Source organism: Columba livia, chromosome 2 (genome assembly GCF_036013475.1).
Source record: "Columba livia isolate bColLiv1 breed racing homer chromosome 2, bColLiv1.pat.W.v2, whole genome shotgun sequence".
Taxonomy (NCBI): domain Eukaryota; kingdom Metazoa; phylum Chordata; class Aves; order Columbiformes; family Columbidae; genus Columba; species Columba livia.
In genome coordinates this window covers 140,125,680-140,144,068 of record NC_088603.1, presented here as the reverse complement: position 1 = coordinate 140,144,068, position 18,389 = coordinate 140,125,680, and the positions used below count along the sequence as shown (strand labels likewise).

General features: G+C 40.4%; 1 protein-coding gene across 4 annotated transcripts in view; it reads left to right on the top strand.

The window, feature by feature from the left end:
• Positions 1-285: 285 nt before the first annotated feature.
• RNF19A (ring finger protein 19A, RBR E3 ubiquitin protein ligase) overlaps positions 286-18,389 on the top strand; it is a 61,216-nt gene continuing 43,112 nt past the window's right edge. The window contains exons 1-2 of one of the 4 annotated variants that reach the window (XM_065054103.1): positions 286-492; positions 3,441-3,580. The gene's annotated coding sequence lies outside the window, so the exon portion shown is untranslated. Of the gene's footprint in view, positions 493-613; positions 936-3,440; positions 3,600-18,389 lie in introns of those variants that run through there. The other 3 variants (XM_065054104.1, XM_065054100.1, XM_065054101.1) reach the window with 3 other exon arrangements.

Sequence of the window (18,389 nt, the reverse complement as noted above, 5' to 3'; positions counted from 1 at the left end):
GATTGCTCTGTGCTGCTGTCGCGGCTCTCGGCAGCGCTGCGGAGTCTCCGCACACCGGCCCAGCCTGCTGACCGCCACCGGGGAGAGGACAGCGCTCTCGCCCTGCCGGCGCCGAGCTCCCCCGGGGCCGGACCGGGCCGCCCCGGCAGAGCCCCCGGGCACCAGCGCCCCGCGGCCGGGGCAGTGCCTGAGGGCAGCTCGAGCCCCGCCCCGCCCCGCCCCAACGGCCGCGGGCGAGGAGGCGGCACCGCCGTGCGCGTGAGCTCAGCGCGCCGCGGAAACCAACGGCCCGGGCGCCGCCCTCTCTCCCTCCCTCCGCGGGCAGAGCCGGGCTGGGCCCCGCGCCGCCGGGCTCGGCCCGCCCCGCCCCGCCCCGGCAGCGCCGCCCCCTCCGTTCCTCACACACACACACACACACACACACAGACGCTTCCTGCGTGGGGCCGGGCCCGGGCGGGCGGAACGGCGGCGCTTTCCCCCGTCGACTCGCAGGTATCGGGGCTGGGCCCGCGGCGGGGCAGGGGACGCGGAAGGGGCCGGCAGCGGCGGCAGCGGCAGCAGCGTCTCCGTCTCCCTCCTGGGGTCACGTCCGGCAGCCGCCGCCCTGAGCGTAGCGAAGGGTGGGGGGGCGGAGCGGTGCCTTCGAGCCGGAGCCGCCTCTGGGCGGGGGCCCGAGCCCGGGTGGGAGAGGGCCCGGGTGGGTTCCCGCTGCGGCCGGGGGAGCCGCGGCCCAGGGGTCTCCCGGGGCCCCGGGGGAAGTCGGCGGCGTCCGCCGGTGCTCCTCACATTGCTGGAGGGTGAAGTCATCGTGCCCATTGTCTCCCCTCGACTCCCCCCGGGCTGAGCGAGGGGCCCGTCCCGCCCCGAACCGTGGCGGAGGAGGGGGGCCCGGGCCGCCCCCCGTCCTGGGAGCTGGATGGCGGGGGAGCCGCCGGGTGGGTTTCGCTTGGCCTCGGCGGGTGGGGCTGTGCGGGGAGGTGCTGCCGCCCTCCACCCGCCCGGGTGGGCCGCGGCGCTGCGGGGGGCCCCTCGGCGGGCGCCTCACTCTGGCCGCCCAGGAGCGGCATAGGGCCGCCGGCCGGGCCCTGGAAACTCTTGCGCTTGAACTTACGGGGCACGGGAGAAGCAGCGCACGCAGCTCCCGGGCCTTCGGTGCAGTCCGGGGGGAAGGGATCCCGCGTCTGCCCATCGAGAGTTTCGCTTTTGCCTTTCTGTGCTCTGTTGCCCACCCTGGATCCGGTGCATCGTAGGAGCGAGAGTACTGGGGTGACCGAGGATATTACAGCTCGGTTGGAAGGGCGGTGAGGGAAACCAGCAGTGGTGATTGCCAGCATCCTTGCACAGGTCCTTCTGCAGAGCTGGGAGTTTTCCATCTGGCAGTGTACTATACACACTGCAACTATTGCAGGCGCGTCTTGCAAAGACGGAATAACGAATAACAATCTGAACGCCGGTGTGCATCTAAGAGAGCTAAAGAGGTGCTGGTTGGCAAATGGGAGGTGTCCCTCTACCTCTTCCTCTCCTCCTCCAGTGATCTCTGAAAGAAACGCGGCTTTGCTAAAAGGGTATTAGTGCAGTAGAGTTAGGGGTTATGCAAAAGGGACAGTAGTGGAATGCAGTTATTGCTGAGCAGAGAAACCAAAGTTTAAAGCCTTTATGCCCTTGTGGTCGCTTACTGGAAATGTGCTAGCATTTCCCTGTGAGGAGCACAACAAATCTTGTTTCTGTTAAAATACTGTCACTGGCATTGCTACTCATTAGTGCTTTATCTCAAATTGTCATCAAGGACAACATTATTTTTAAAAAGCAAGGGGCAGTTTGGGAAAGGAGTCTTGCAGGATTTAATTCTATAGGCAAAACTAATAATAAAATCATTTTTTAAATTCAAATTTTTTCTTCAAAGTTTTTTTGGTGGCCAAAAAACCCTAGTTCAGTATCTGAAGGAATGGTTTTTACTAAGTTCCTTGGAAAATAAGGTTTTCAGTTTAATATCTAGGTCAAACTCAAGTATAAATTCTGTTTTGCCCAGCTAATGTAATTGATTTGCATGCCTAGAAATGATGACTGTGTAACATTACTTAACAATTCCCAAAATCTCACCGTTATTTAAGTGCAAACATTGTTTAAATATTTGTACTTAAAGCTTTCATAAAGCCAAGAAAGCACTTTTTTATTGCATGTGAACTAGGCCTGTTTGGTCCAGTAAATGAAAATGAAAGTTCCACTTTTGCATAATGGCAATAATGCAGCTCTTAGAAATGAGTTCAGTAAAAGGCTTACATATGCGTAACTCCTCTATATGCATATTTCTTGAAGTATTGCAGAGTTTCAACTGTGCTTTACACAATTCAGCATTTCTAAAATGCTGAATTCTAGCTGTTATGTTTATGTTGTCAGCTGTTTTTGAGTTTGAGGACATCAGATCATCATTTATAGAAGAGAGGGTTGAAATGTGTATGTGTGGTTTTCTTTTTATATCTACCAAACAAATTACACATTTCTTATAAAGAGCAATCATCAGATTTTGATTAATTATGCTAGCTGAGGCTCAGGAGCAAGTAAGATACTTGACAAATATATTTGTTTACCTTTGTAATGTTTACAAATCCTGGTCTCTCCATTAGTAAATGAGCTGTTAAAACTCATTTAGCTATGGGATTCCCAGTTAGCATTAATATTAGGAAAACTTGTTTTATGTGAATATTACCAACCTGTGAAAGAACACAAACCCTTGAATTCTTTTGGCAGTTGTGTAGAGCCTTTTGTGATGGAAAATGTGCATACTTTATTTTTCTATTAATAATTAACAGCATTTAGCTACTGTTCCCCATGACAGAAAATTCGGACTGCATTTGTTCAGTGGGTAGATGGTTCTTCCTAACCAGTCAGGTTTTTTTTTTTCCGTTTTGCTTGGGCCTTTTTTATACTTATGCTTATTAAAGTATTCTTCACAAAGGTGCCTCCCCTGCCACTTGCCAGGCAAACAAAGTAAGATGCCTAAATCTTTCCGCAAGACTTCTGAATCCTGGTTTGGAAGTGCTAAGGATGGTGTTTGAACTCTAAAGTACAAGACACTGTTCTGCACCACTGTCCTCTCATGGCCTTTAGCCAAGCTTGTGGTCTCCATTATGGGGTCAGTTTACCCTGGCCCATGGTCGGATATCCATAATTAGCTTTGATTTGTTTTCAGGATTGGACGTAAATGCCACATACCAGCCTAGTATAATAAATTTTAATACCTGACTAGAACGAGTTGATGGGTACATGTTTTAGGCTTTACTCTTAGTGCGATTTCTGTTTTGTAGCTGAGTTGTGAGTCAGTCTGATTCTTTCTTAGGGTCAGCGAATGCTCTTTCAGGGACTACAAAATACTAATTTTAATACCGGCTTATTCATAGAGAAGTTGATTTCAGATTTTTCTCTTTTTGCATTTGCCTTAGCTCTAAGTTTCCATTCTCCCTTCTGTGTGAACTGATGGAAGATGCGTAGCTGGATAAATTGCTGTACATAACACAGCTTCAACATGCTGAGAATGGTGTTGGATCTTATATTGCTAAAAGCATCCGTATTGCACCTGGAGGTAGGCTTCCACCAAGAAGGTAAAAAGTAGCATTGAGTCTTAGAGAACTGGTTGTTGATAGTAGTGTTGCAGTATATTATTTTTGGTGCAGTGTGTTGTTTTGTTGTTTTTTTGGTTTGTTTTTTGTTTTTGTTTTCACATAGGAACAATATGGAAGAGACTGCCTCCTTTATTTATTTTTTTTCCTGATTCTCTGAAATTGAAGTTTTAATTGTGATTTAGTCTAATGTTAGTTCATTTCTCGTAGTTTGTCTTATATCGTCAGTGAAATAACCTTTAAGGAAAAGTGAAACCTTTTCGTGTTGTGTATATAGATTAGATTTCAGATAGTGTGTGTTCTGCTTTAGCTCAGAAAGAAGTAGAAGTCCAAATAAACAACTGAGTTTGAACTAAAGAGTAGAATTCAGAGTGGAATTTCAGTCTTCCCTCTTGAGTATTTACTTGAAGGTTACTTCAGAAGGATATCTTCAAGGACTCTCTTTTACCAATTTTATTTCTTAGTGCTTTGTGATAAGTTTTATAAGTAGGTATTTAGCCTATTGCTGACATTTATGAATTGGCAAATTTCTACCAAAGTTCTGTAAACTAATGTTCCCCTCATTATCCCAGATTTTCTAGTTGATGAGAAGGGACTTTGTATAAGAGACTTTGCTCATCTGAGTCATAAGGCAGTGTAGTCTTCTTTCTTCATTTCTGTCAATTCTCAGCCACTGCATAAATGTGCTTTACCTTGAGTTTGATTGCTGGCCCTTCTCTGGCATGGGCTACTTCTTGTTGTTGGTGGTTTTTTTGTTGTTGTTGTTTTTTGTTGTTGGGATTTTTTTTCTTTTTTCTCATAGTGCAGATACTGACTCAAGGTTCCAAAACAAAGCAATGTTCTTCAAAGGCAGTAAAATTCAGAGAAGAGAGAATAGCCCCATAAAAGCTGACTTGTGAGTTGTCATTTGTGATACCACACTTAGGTCTTTCCTCATTAAGGGCAGTGAGGAAGGCCTCTACTGTCGGTTTTGCTTCACTTCCATGGAAGTTGTGGCACACTTCTAAACAGAATAAACCTACCTTGAGCTGTGTCCATGGAATAAGAAAAGGTGCGAATGCTTCTATTACTTTTTTGCAATGGGACGATTACTATAGACTTTAAAAACTGTGGATTGAAGTCAGTCATCTGCTCTGTGGCTATTGGTATATTGTTGGGCTGATAGCCAGAGCACTACAACTGTAGTTGCCATTTACAGGATGAGAATAGCTGTAGAATTTTTTTTTTTTTTTATTTTCTGAAGGGCAAGTTTCCAGCAGGTTCACTTCACATCTAGATGTATTGCACCAGTCTGGAAAGCTGATAAAAGAGTTGATTTAACCTAAAGCAACTTAGCAAAGAGACCTAATGAAATGAGCTTAAATAAAAGTTATATGTACACAGGTGTTTCCTCAGGCATTAAAACTTCCTCTCTTCAGAGGCCAGCATATCCCCTAATGATGTCTTCAGCAAGATGTTTGAAGGGCATCTTGCAGAAATAAATGTTTGTACCAATTCAATTTGGTATAGTTACTTGTTTTGTTTTTGCTTCTCAAGTAGAGCACAACTCTGTTAATGCAAGTATCCTGTTATTGTTCAGCACAAACTGTCATTGTGGGGCTATGTCAGTTCTGTTCTGCTTCCATTTATAGTTGAGATAAATTACTGTTAAACAAACATTTTTCCATAGGTCCTTTAGCCGCTCCCATAAGGCAGATTAGAGCTCTTATTCTAAATTGGAGCCTCTGGCTGTCCCTTTCATTTGTTCCTTTAGTGAATGAAGAACTGCTTCAGCGAGAGGACTAACTCCAGAAAAACTGTCTGCAGTAAGAATCATGTTGCTTAGTTCTCATTGTGTTTCACTGATGCTGCATATTCTCGATAAATAAAAGTATCAGGTTTAGTTTTCTCAGTTAATGATTAGATTTTTCACATAAAACCAAATTCTGCCAGCTACATCAAGTTAATCAAGTTCTGTTTTTATTTGAAAATATTTAGTCTGTAAGACAATTCCAGCTATAACGTTTGGTGTGCTGTGTACGACTGCTGGTGAGACAAGTTCACCTTGTGCATGTTTTCAAGAAATGGTTTGTAGGGAGTTTGAAGTGGTCGTGGACTTCAGAGCATCTACTGAACCATGGAGATATAGGTGGAGCTAAAGGTTTTAGTCGAGGCGTGGGGATTTTCCAGTGCTGTCTGGCTAGCATTTTGGATATGATGTCACAGCACTAATGTTGCTGCACCTGTTTTTAAATAGCCTTGTTAACTGTCTGCTCTTAGTCAAGTGAGAGTCTCTCTTAGCACCATAATGGTTGCATTCCAGAGGAAAAGGTTATTGATGGTGCCATGCCTAAATGCATCATTCATCCATTTCCTTTGCTGAAAGTACATGCTGCACAGAATTTACAGTATATTTCAGTGAAACAGGGCGAGGGGAGGGATGTTTTGGCAGATCTTCTGCAGTATCCTCATTTGGAACTCTATCTCTTGGGAAGAAACATTTATACCTTTTATAGGAAATAAAAGGCTTTTGTTCTGTCTAAATGAGATAGTTGATGAGTGCTTGGGTCTTTTTATGACCTGGAAATTGAGGGCCATGTGCTCAGCCCATATTCAGTGCTGCAGCGCTTCTCGTATCAAGATCTAATTGTATCTTGACACTAAATGTTTTAGTAAGTATTAATGTCTGTGTGAGGAGTGTATATAGTAAGTGAAGATGCTGTCAGAGTGGTTGTTGCAACATACTGTTCGGCTTTTCTCCTTCATATCAAAATGTTTTACAAAGGGAGCATCCAGTTGTCCTTCAAACATCTTATGGTGGAATAACATTTGTGTAGGAATAAAATAGTGGTTGTAGTGAGACCATCCAGCTGGCAAAGGTGAAGCCTGCTGAGAAACATTTTCTTCTAGTCAGCCATTGGGTAGTGTCTTACGTTAGGTCTGCCTTTCGTATTTCCGTAATAAGCCATCTAATATGGTGATTAATAAAAAGAAATGTGACTGTAAGATGAAGCCTGTTCAAGGCTAAATAAAGACTTTTAGAATGTGTATGGAAAAATATTTTTTACCAAAGACGACTTCGCTGTGTGTCCTGATGGTGGTGCCTCTAACTTTGTGTTCCTCTGTCTCAAGTCAAATATAAACAGAATAAAGCCTTAGAAATTTTTTTTTTCCTGAATAGGAGACCTTCAGTTTCCTGAGAAGAGCCGTTACCTTTCCAGTTTCATTTTACCTGTGAAGCTGTATCTGATACTTACTTTTTGTTTGACTTTGCATTTTCAAAAAAAGGAATCAAGCTTTCCTTTATATGGCACTGCTAAAAATACATCTTGGGAGACCAGGAGCCCTTTTGCTCAGGGTCAGAGATGGAGGTATCAAACTTCTAGGTCCTTTTTAAGCAAAGGGATCTTTAGCACTTACAGCTTGTGCAGCCAGGCTGTTGCTTTCCTGAAATGCAGGGTTCTGCATTCAGTGCAAGTTTCTTTGTGATACGATGCAGAGAAGAAATCTGCAAAGCTGTTGTGCTCACTATTTCTCCTGATTTCACACCACTGTGGTTTTAAGCTGTCTCTATTTGGGCTGAGGGTTTTTTGTTTGTATCTGGTGACCATAAGTATTTTCCTTCTCAAGTTCCTACCTGACTAGTTATTTTCCCCCCTCCTTTCTTCCTCTTCCTATATGCTATTGCCTCCTTTTTCTCTTTTATGTGGCAGTATGCTTTTGTTTGGACTTTGTGGTAGTGGTGCAGAGCTGCAGAAAAGTAGACTTTGCCTTCGTGTGACCTGACACCAGGCAGAAATTCAGCCAGGGTAAGAATAGAACACTAAGCTCAGCACAGGAGTCCCGAGTCTTTCCATTATTAACAATTAAAGATTATTCCAAGATGAATTAGGTAGTAAATTAACTAACTAATGAAAAGAGAGCAAAGATAAACAAAGAGAAAGACCATGCCTTGCAAGAATTAAGATTATTAGGATTACATGCTGCCTGCCTGCCTGTTTGGGAAAGGAAGAACAAGCTCCCCTGTTTTCAGTGTTAATTTAGTTAGTAGATAAGGTATGTGACGTGCCAGATGAACTTATCTTTTGCTGTTGAATTGAAGCTTTGCAAGGAGGTGTTTTTTGCTGGGGAGTGGGTTAAGAAATAGAAGCATCCTGTTTAGTCCTGCCCGGCAGTGTTTCAGCTTTTTATCTAGAACGTTAAGCAGCGAAAACGGTTTCTTCCCACCTCCTACACCCTGCACTACTCAACATAATATCGTGGCTGGATCTAGACCAAGAAATGTTGTTTGAGTAAAATATGAGACAGTGACATGGTTTTGTTTTCATTGTTGCTTTTTTCTGTTTTGTTTCTGAGGTATGAGGTACTGCTGTATGTTTTTTTTTTTTAGGGCAATATCCTTTTTCTTATCTCAGAGGTCATGCAATATTACCCTTTTGTTTTAAGCATAACAACTAATTTCGAAGTCACCGTTTCAACCTAAATTATATCCCACAGGCTGTGAAGATCTTTGCACTGTATGCCTTTTAAAGCCATTATACAGAAAATGGTATATGCACAGTTGCTGTGAAGCCACAGTATGCTGCATTTGTGGGACAGATTCTCTTAAACCTTCTGTAATTTGCCTCTGTTCATCTATGACGATTAAAAGTAAAAGTAATAACGAATAGGTATTTTGATATGGTTGGTGTTCCTCCTGAAATGCATACCAACACACCGCTAAGTAGGCAGAATAGTTCTGTTGTGCTAGAAGTCATTCAGAGAACAAATCAGAACTCTGAAAGGAGGGAGCTTCCAGTTGGCAGTAAAGTGAACAAAAATACAACACTATGGGAAGCCTCAGTAGGCTCATGATTCTATCTGTAAAAAAGCAGTGTAGGTACTGAAACTCTCTAAAATGTAGTCCTTCTGAAGTTAGAACTAATCACATTTAAAGTTCAGCTCTCTGAAATGTGTGCTTTGTTTGTACAGTGTTACTGTAAACTAGTAACTGAATATGGGTGGGTTTGGAATATTTGGTGAAGAAGATTAAATCCTTGCTTTGGTGATTTGATTTCCTTCAAAAAGGGGAGGTTATTAGATTTAACTTCATTATCACATGACTGTCAAGTCATGAAAGCAGTTGACTGAAGTATGGCTTTGAGTATGCATGGTCTGACTCAATATGGAATTGCATTAACTTTAAGTTCTCTAATGGGCATTCTGCAAAACAGTGCATCTTGTAGTTGAAGAATGGCTCAGGTTTTAAGAGTGTGTGTAATGAAAAACTGTTGTAAAGTCAAGGGAGATGCCTTTAGGGTGCTGGAAGTTTAAATTTGTTTTTCAGACACCATGGTAATGTGTGCACTAGAAATACTACAGACAGGTAGGTGTGGCTTCTGCAGCAATTAGTTGACTTATTTGCCCTTGTTTTGTAGTGTGAGGGGTTGCACATGTCAATAAAGTGAAATCGATTCTGCCAGTGCATGCAGTTTATTGTCATTTTAAGGTTTCAGGTCAAATTCTCAATTGTTAAGAAATGCCAGAATTCAGGTTGAAGAAGTAACCATAGTTTGATCGCCTTTTGTGCTTAGCTTTATTAAGGTATAGTTCTTAGTTATATTATACAGCTGTGTGTTTTTTTGTTTCTTCCCCAGAGAAGCATTCCTCAGAATGCATTTGCCCTGCCCACTAGGGACTCCATCTATGTTGGGTAGCAACAAACCTGGTCTCAAGGGTGATTGTCTCATTTGAATATAATGCAAATAAACCAGAAAACTGAAAATATTTTCTTCTTGCCTGTCGAAGGCATCAGAATCCTGGCTATGTAGTATCAGTGGTATTTCTTGGTTTAGGGTGGAGGAGTGTTGGTGTGTGTGTACACAATACTGCCGGTATCTTTCAATATATACTTTTCTGTATAACATAGCCTGAAATAAATTTAATTTTGGGGTATCTCAGATCAGGCACCTGAGTTTGGTGAATAAATTAATCCTTGATCATATGCCTTAATATTTAATCTGTTAAAAGGGATGGCAACCGTGCTACTTCAGTGGCATGAATATGGTATTTGACTATAATGTAGTATTATATACAGGGTTGGGGGGGTGTGGGTTTGTCTGTTTTGTTGTTGTGGTGGTGTTTTTGGTTGGTTTTTAATGAGCGCACAGTGAGTAAGAACAAACAAAATACTGAGTAGTGACCTGATAAAGTGTGAACCTGGCAAAGATCCTACAGGAAGGAAAGGGATAAAAGCCATGCAATTAAAGCATCGTAGTGTACTTCAGCACTTACTTCCAAACTCCAGGGCTTAACTCTGTTTACTTGGTGACGTTATTTCTGATGTAGTTTGTGTGCTGTTTCCTAGCTGTTAAAAATAATAATTGCAGTCATATCAGCAGATTTGGAAGCTACTCACTAGGCAGGCCGCTGCTATTTGAGCTAGTGGTATCTAATAATATTCTGCCATGCTTTATAGGGATCAGCCCTAGACAGTATGATCTGTGTGCTTATGCAGAGTTTTGTGGATGTCTTTGGACTTGGAGGATGAGTGCTAGAGTAAGGCATGCTTTGACAGTATAAGCTGCTTTTGCTGTTTTTTTTTTTTTTTTTGTCACCACCAATGTACCTTTTACTTTCTGCGTACTTAAAACTGTTTTTTTCTAAATCCTATTCATATTGAGTTACGATTTTTGTTAGGAAGATATCTTAACAAATCTAAATGCACATTCTTTTCTATACCTAATCTGATGTCTGTGTCCTTCCTGTCACTTGGAGATGCTTCCTCTCTTCTTCCCAGTTCAGCCACTCCTTGTAGAGTCTCTGGTATCTTCTCCCCGTGCTTGTTATCATGTTTTCTTTCAGTGTTTCTGATCAGCCAGTTCTCCTGTCTCTCTGGTATTTTCATGAGATACATTGTCTCTGTTACTTGTGCTAGAATTCCCAGATTATTTCCCTGAACAACTGTTGGTCTCCTCGCTCTGCAATCCCTGTTTTTTCTTATGTTTTTCTTTCTTATGCTCTGTGAAGGAGTCTGTTTAGCCATCTTGTTCCTGTTTTGGTGCAGACTTCAGTTGCCCTTCTGGCAGGCACCACCTCAACTGTTGTTTGAATTCCAGCATGGTTGGGATTGAAAGAGACTTTTGAAGGGCATGGAGTCCAGATCCTGCTCAAAGCAGGGCTGCTTTTAGGTCAGGCTGCTCAGAACCATGTCTCAGCAAGATTTGGCTATATCTATTCTTGTTTTCATCTGCTTGTCTCCCCCTAGTCCTTTTCTCTCCTGCTGCTTCCACATTTGGTTAGATTATCTTGTACATTGCTGTTACATAGTAGTGAGATCCTGGAAAGGATAAGTCAGCTTCTTAGCTTTATTTTCACAGAATGGAAGAGACCTCAAAAGATCATCTAGTCCAATCCCCCTGCCGGAGCAGGAACACCTGGATGAGGTTACACAGGAATGTGTCCTGGGCAGCCTGTTCCAGTGCTCTGTCACCCTTACTGAGAAGAAGTTTCTTTTCAAATTTAAGTGGAACCTCCTGTGTTCTAGTTTGAACCCATTACCCCTTGTCTTACCATTGGTTGTCACCGAGAAGAGCCTGGCTCCATCCTTGTGACACTCACCCTTTATATATTTATAAATATTAAAGAGGTCACCCCTCAGTCTCCTCCAAGCTAAAGAGACCCAGCTCCCTCAGCCTTTCCTCATAAGGGAGATGCTTCACTCCCTTAATCATCTTTGTTGCCCTGTGCTGGACTCTCTCCAGCATTTCCCTGTCCTTCTTGAACTGAGGGGCCCAGAACTGGACACAATATTCCAGATGTGGTCTCACTATTGCAGAGTAGAGGGGAAGGAGAAAGTCTCTTGACCTGCTAACCACCTCCCTTCTAATACACCCCACGATGGCATTGGCCTTCCTGGCCACAAGGGCACAGTGCTGGCTCATGGTCATCCTGCTGTCCACCAGGACCCCAGGTCCCTTTCCCCTATGCTGCTCTCTGACAGGCTGTTACCTGGCTAATACTGGAACTTGGGATTGTTCTTGACCAGATGCAAGACTCTACACTTGTCCTGGTTGTATTTCATTAAATTTTTCCCCACCCAACTCTCCAGCCTGTCCAGGTCTCGCTGGATGGCAGCACAGCCTTCTGGTGTGTTAGCCACTCCTCCCAGCTTGGTGTCATCAGCAAACTTGCTGACAGTGCACTCTATTACCACATACAAGTCATTGATGAGTATATTGAATAATACTGGTCTGGTACTTTGATACAGCATGTTGTGCACCTGGAAGTGAAAAGAAGATTAAGTTTGGTTTGAGGCTGAATCAAGTTCAGGAGAGATTTTTGCAGATAAAATTTCTACTTTTTGCTGAAAAGCATGTATCTTTCTTCTTCTGTTCCCCAAAACTTGCAAGCATGGCTATATTCACATTGCTGGAAGGCTGATAAAATGTATATCCCAGATACATAGGTCAGAATTAAAATTCTGAGAAAATACTAAGTTTTTGATTTATTTTATTTTCTAAGATAATTTTCTTCATTGAAGTGTTATCATTTTTTGAGGTGTGGGGTTTTGTTGTTGTCTTAAGTAGTTTGGTTGAAATACGAGAGCCGAAGATCTTCGTATATAACTTTCAGCCTAGTTTGTTTCAGAAGATTCTAAGCAGCTTTGGAAATAGGATGTTACAGTGGGAAGTGTCAGGCATTCTTAATAATAGTGTTACCAGGCTTGCTTTTAACAAGAAATACTTGTCTTTTCAGATAAGTGACTTACTAAGCTGTAAAAATCAAGTGAGTCACAATGCATTTAATTTCTTATTACTTTAGTTTCTTTTTCAATAGCATGTTACATTTTTCCAATTTGACTTAATCTGACTGTCTGCTTACATCCTCCTCCCCCATAACATCTGTGGTTTAACCATGAGGTGCTATATCCATCCTTGCTTTAAGCCTGCTGCTGCCTTTTGTAGGACTGCTGTACTCTTTTATGTGCTGATGGTATCTGGTCTGTAGAGTAAGTTCTGGTAAATGTTTGCCTTTTGGGAGTTAGTCCCACAGAATAGTGTAGCAAGCTACTTTGGAAGCTCAACTGCTGTTGTAAGTACATTGTTAGTTTAGAAAATAGCCACAGTGGTTTAAAATGTTAAACCTGCTACCACCTCCTATTTAGTAAATTCCAAGAAAAGGACATTAATAACCTATAGACATCAGTATAATGACATGAAAGCCCTTGCTTCCATTCAGATCTGGAGATTTAGCTTAAACCTGTCCTATGGGCAGTTTAAATTGAACATCTGACCTCACTCTGAAGAGTGCAAGATGGCCCTGTTCTGAATTTCTGCTGCAGGGTAGGTTAACGCAGGACAGAGACAGCATGGACGACTACTTGTATTTATTTAAACTTTTTTCTAGTTCAGTAGGGACTTCATCTGTAGGACTCTCAAACTATGTAGTGAACCTTACTGAGCATAGAGCCCCTCTATACCAGAGCTTCTTGCATTGGACACTGGAAAAGATGCATTCCCTTTAGTATCCATCATTTTAAAATACAGGCAAATAACTTCACATCTGTTTACATTCCTGTAGAACTTGTCTGCCATGTTTCTGTCCACTTCAAGTTGCTTTTTGTATTGTTCGAGGAAATTATATTAAAATATAAAAAACCTGCAACCTATCTAACTGCACATAATAGAATTTCGTGAATGTATTTTTCCCTGCAGAAATAAATTTCTTAAAGTTATATGTAGCTTAATTAGTCTTAAACAACTGCAGGTCTTACTGTAACTTAAGTGATAACTGATTTATAAAATGAGAAGTAAATTTGAACTAAAACTGAAAGCGCATTGAAAACAAACGGCAAAGTATCTTGGAATGCTGCAGTCTAGCTCAAATTTTGTTTATTTAGTTTTTTTTTTTTTTAACTTGTCATGTCCCTGGGTATTTTACCATTTAGTTGTAGTGATGTTGAGAATTTTCTTCATATATTTACAACTTGAAGTGAATTGGTGTTTTCCTGGCACTGTAGTAATTTAATTTTGTGCTTATGGCCATAGAGCAATGCTTACTAGTACTGTGGAATAACAAGCTGTAGTTGCTTTCCTTTTGTAAAGTAGTAAGGTAAATACTAAAGCGTATGTTCTAGCAAGTAACTTAAGGAAATGTTTGAAAGGTCTCCTGTGCTGACATAAAGTTCCTTTTAAAGAAACTTAAATAGCTTTTCAATGAAATTATACACCTGCTTCCTCTAATGTATTTGTGTAACTATTTTCTTTGGAACTGTAGGAGGAAATAAATGGTTTCAAATAGCAAAGCTCCTGACTTCAAAGAACTTCCCTCAAAAGTGAAATAACTTCACTTTCCTTTCTCAAGTGAATAAAACCCAAACATAACTTACCTTGTTACATTTTCTTATTCGTATGGATAAATCTACAGGGATTTTCCTCTTGGGTCTTCCATAGGAAAAGAGTTATTCGTGTAGGGCACCTCAAATTGGGTTGCATTAGGAACATGGTTTAGTGTTGGACTTGGTAGTCTTAGGTTAATGGCTGGACTTGATGGTCTTAAGGGTCTTTTCCAACCTCAGTGATTCTATGATTGTGTAAATTAGTGTTGGAAAAGATTTACTAGATTTGTTATTATCTGTCGCTTATCTTTATTATGGTGATGTAAAAAGAAAAGTTCTCCTTGGAGATGAGCTCCCTGGATGAGAAGAGGCAATACAGCTAAATTTTTCTGCAGTGATGCTGCAGGGCAGTGTCTTTTCTTCTTCAATGGCTCCTTACCTAGAGTATCCCAAAAACAGACTAGATAGCGTCTGTTCTCGTACTCTGCTTAACCAGGACATAACTTAAGGAATATAATTAAAACACAATAATTTTTATTGGCAAAGACTGCTTAATTAGGATGCCTGCAGATATTTGATCTTCAAATAAGCTTATATATGCACGCAGATCAACTATTCAGACGTGTCGAGACACCCATTTGTTTTCATTGTTCTTATTATAAGTAAGAATGCTCCTGACATTGTCTTGTTTAGATTTCATTGTCCGTGAATTTCTTCTGCAAATCTGACCTGTAAGGACTGCTTTTCTTCACCCCCTTAGGATGCTGATGTGTGCACGCTTCTGTTTGTAAGTGTATGTTGAGCAGTTTTAAAAGCTTGATACTTTTTTTTTTCCCTTTGCTTTGGTCTGTTATTGAAACTTATTGTTAAAGTGTGCTCCTTTAGTATTATGCTCTGTAGTATAGTGGTTTCAGCAAACTTCTGGAAATAACATGATTTATAAGTTTTCTATCAGTTCAGCTCTGTGTAACACAGTTTTTTGATAGGTTCAGAGAAACATTTTCCAAGTCTATAATTAGCGAAATATTTTGTACTTATTGACAGGCCAGACCAGGTGTGAATTACATATCAATACAAGGACTGTGTTTTATATACCAAATGTTCTTCCTAACCCAGTAATTGGTCTGACTTTCTCTCGCCTTTGATCAGGGCATATTATTAAATGTTAATAGCGTCAGAATTATTAAATTATTAAAAAAAAAAATCCCTGTCACAGCCAGATAAGAATGTACTTTGTCTCATTAGAATAAAGTTACTTTAATTTTTTTTTAAGGAATCTTTTCTTCACAAGCTGCTTTTTTTTTTTTAATAGGTTAGAATAGGTTAGTATACTTATATCATAATGAAGGACATTGCTTTCCATCTTGTATTTGGTATTTTAGGAAAGATTTTTCTTTTAAGAAAATATTTGTTAGAAAACTGAAAAACTAATGTATATTTATATATAAACTTCAAGATTTTATGTTTCATTTAACACTCTTAATGAGCTTGTTTTAGATTTGAGAGAACTTGCATTCCTCACCAAAAATTGTGTGCTAATACTCTTTTTAAAAGGCAGAACTTCTTGAATTACCAGAGCATCTGACATCCAGGGTATTGGTTTAAAAATCTTCCCTCTTACCAGTTGTGGTTGAAAACTAGTTTATAGTTAATTAGTGTATTATGAGGCATTCAAAATAATAGGGGAAAATACAATTAAGAGTAAAAATAATTATTTTGAATTATTTGCTTGCTATTACAATATTAGATGTTTTTCTTTAGTTCAGTGTTTTTGATAAAAAGCGTGGGCTATTTTATATGTTATATGTAATCAGAGGGGAATATGCAAACAGCAGGGAGTTATTTCAACCTATGCCGTAAAAGAAAATGGGGAAAAGGGAATTCACATTCGAGCCAAAGTGTGGTACTTGCTTTGACTGTGTATACCTGATCAGGTATGTAAGAGATGTTAGTAATATGCAGAGTAGCGGAATCCAGGTCCCCTCCCTAACCGAGACTGGGAAGGACAGAAGTTGTGCACTGGGCTGGGGAGCCCCGTTCCTTTCTGACCCCTGCAGGTGCTCATGAGAACCCTGCAGCCTGGGATTAAATCACTGAAACCAACCCCAGCGTCAACTGCCACAACTTTAATAATGCTTTACGTGTGAGGAAAAAAGTGTGCTGTCAGTTTGCTGTAAAATTTATTATTAAGACAAAAAAACATATAATACCCACATAGGATGGAGCTCTGTTTGTTTGTTGTTTTGTTGGTTTCCCTCCCTCCCCCTGTAGACTAGTTCTGATTATAGGGGGGAAAAGTATTTTAGTCCAAACTTGAAATTCAAGTGATTAGTGTGGTGTCTACTAGGGCTTATAGCCTGGTTCTGTTGTTCTTCTGTATATGCAAGTATACAGCTGTCTTAAAATGTCCTGTGACATCCTGGGTTAAAATAGGCTTTTGCCTGCCGTTTTAATTTTTTTGTGGAAGTGCATTTTCTTCAATAGTTGTCTTCTCTATCTTTTTAAACTTTTTTTTTTTTTTTTTTTAACTGCTTAAGTAAGAGATGAGACAGTCCAAAAGAAATGGTGCTCAAGGATGACAGAATTTTGTACTTGCATGGGAAAGTGACTTCAGAACTTGAGGTTAATTTTTGTTATTGTCATTGTATCTTATTTCTTAAAGTTCATTGAAAGAAGTTTTAGTAGAATTTAAATGCAGTATCACAGCATATCTGTAACACAGAGGCCCAGACTTATTCATAATACAGTCTGTCGTGTGGCAAAGCTGGAAAGAAAACGAGGGGTTCACTGTAATTTGGCGTTGATGTTTATTTGGCAGCCTTCATGTCTTACCTTGGCTGGTGTTTCATCAGCCAGTGCACTTACATGCAGATTGCCTAAATTCCATTTATTTAAGAGCCAACTGAAAATGTGATGCATCAGAAAGACTGTGGAAGAGACTTGTGATATGCCATAATAAAGAAAAAGATCCAGATTTATTTTGTTTTACTGAACAATCCATATTTACTCTACTATCTATTGAAGCTGTGGTTTTTAGATCAAATTGTGCACTGAAGTTCCTGTCACTTTAAAAAAGAAGGAATCTTTTGTAAGACCAAAAAATTTCATCGTGTTTCTTCTCAAGGTTTATTATTTCAGTCTGATTCATTTCCTGTTTTTCTGCTAATGCACTGACAAAAGCAGAAACATGTATCCTTCAACTGTTTGTTTGTAAATCTAGAAAATATGTAATTTACTGTATCACAAGTGGCTCTGTGTAGCTGTAAATGGTGCAAACATTTATACAGTACTTCCTTCTGTCTGTCTGTGGTCATGCACTTGATTCCCCAGCTAACCCTGCTCCTCATAGGCTTCGCATCTCTCTAGTTGGCAATTCTGTTCGTATTTGAGAAAGGTGAGAATAAGTTAGAACTTCTTTTCTCCTATCATAATGTGGGAATGAGATGATATGCAGTAAGATAAGTAGCGGATTAAACACTGATTTTTAAAGCAGTAATTGGTTTTGAGCTGTTTTCCATTAGGCTGTTGAGCTCATTAACGTAGGACTGACTTCAGGATTCATAGCATTGAGAAGGGAAATCTGATACTTATGGACGGCGATTTAGAAAGTGCTAGAAGATACAGAAAGGGAGATAAATTGTCTATCTGGATTTGAAAGCAGTCTGGCAAATGAAGAGTTTGTGTTTAGGACATGGGCCCAGTGGAATATTTCTTTCACCCTTAATCTGCACCATGGAGTCTTACATGCTCTGGAGATAGGATTCTGTACTTGTGAGATCCAGTGCAACCATTCTTATGTTCCAGTGAACTTTGGTAGTCAGGAATGTTCATGATTATTGAAATAACAGTGTGTTTTTTCCCGTGTTTACTAATATCTTGACACATATTGAAATGGTAACAACTTAATAGGTTCTTGTAAGATTTATGAGGTTTGAGTAAAGTATCGATTGGCCTTTATATGTCATTTTTTTGAACTGTATCAAAAGAGTATGTCTTGCATAGCAGTTAAACCCCCTCTCTTTCAAACAAATGCCTGGGAAAAGATAAGCACTTTCAATAGGGTATTTTTTCATGATGTTGTGGTTCATGCTGTAATTGACAAATTTATGAATTAGGACATGTTGGAAGTTTGCAGTTTCTTCTACAAAACATAATCAAATGAAGTAATTGCTTAAATGGCTTTTTAAAATTAAATTTGGGATTACAGTAGTATAGTATTCTAAATCCTTTTCAAACTTGTATTTCAGGATTAGTTTGATAGTGTAGCAGGCTTGGTCTTGTGTGTATTTATTTGTCAATTAGGGAAGACTGCTTCACTTTGGAGAAATAAAAGCAAGGTCTTTAATGTTTTAAGTTCTTTTTATAGCGAGCTTTTGTATGTGTAGATTAAGTTTTATTAGGTGCTTCGCTATAGAAAATTTCGTCTGAAAATATCGACCTTTTTCTATTGCAGTTAATGACATTTCCATTACTAA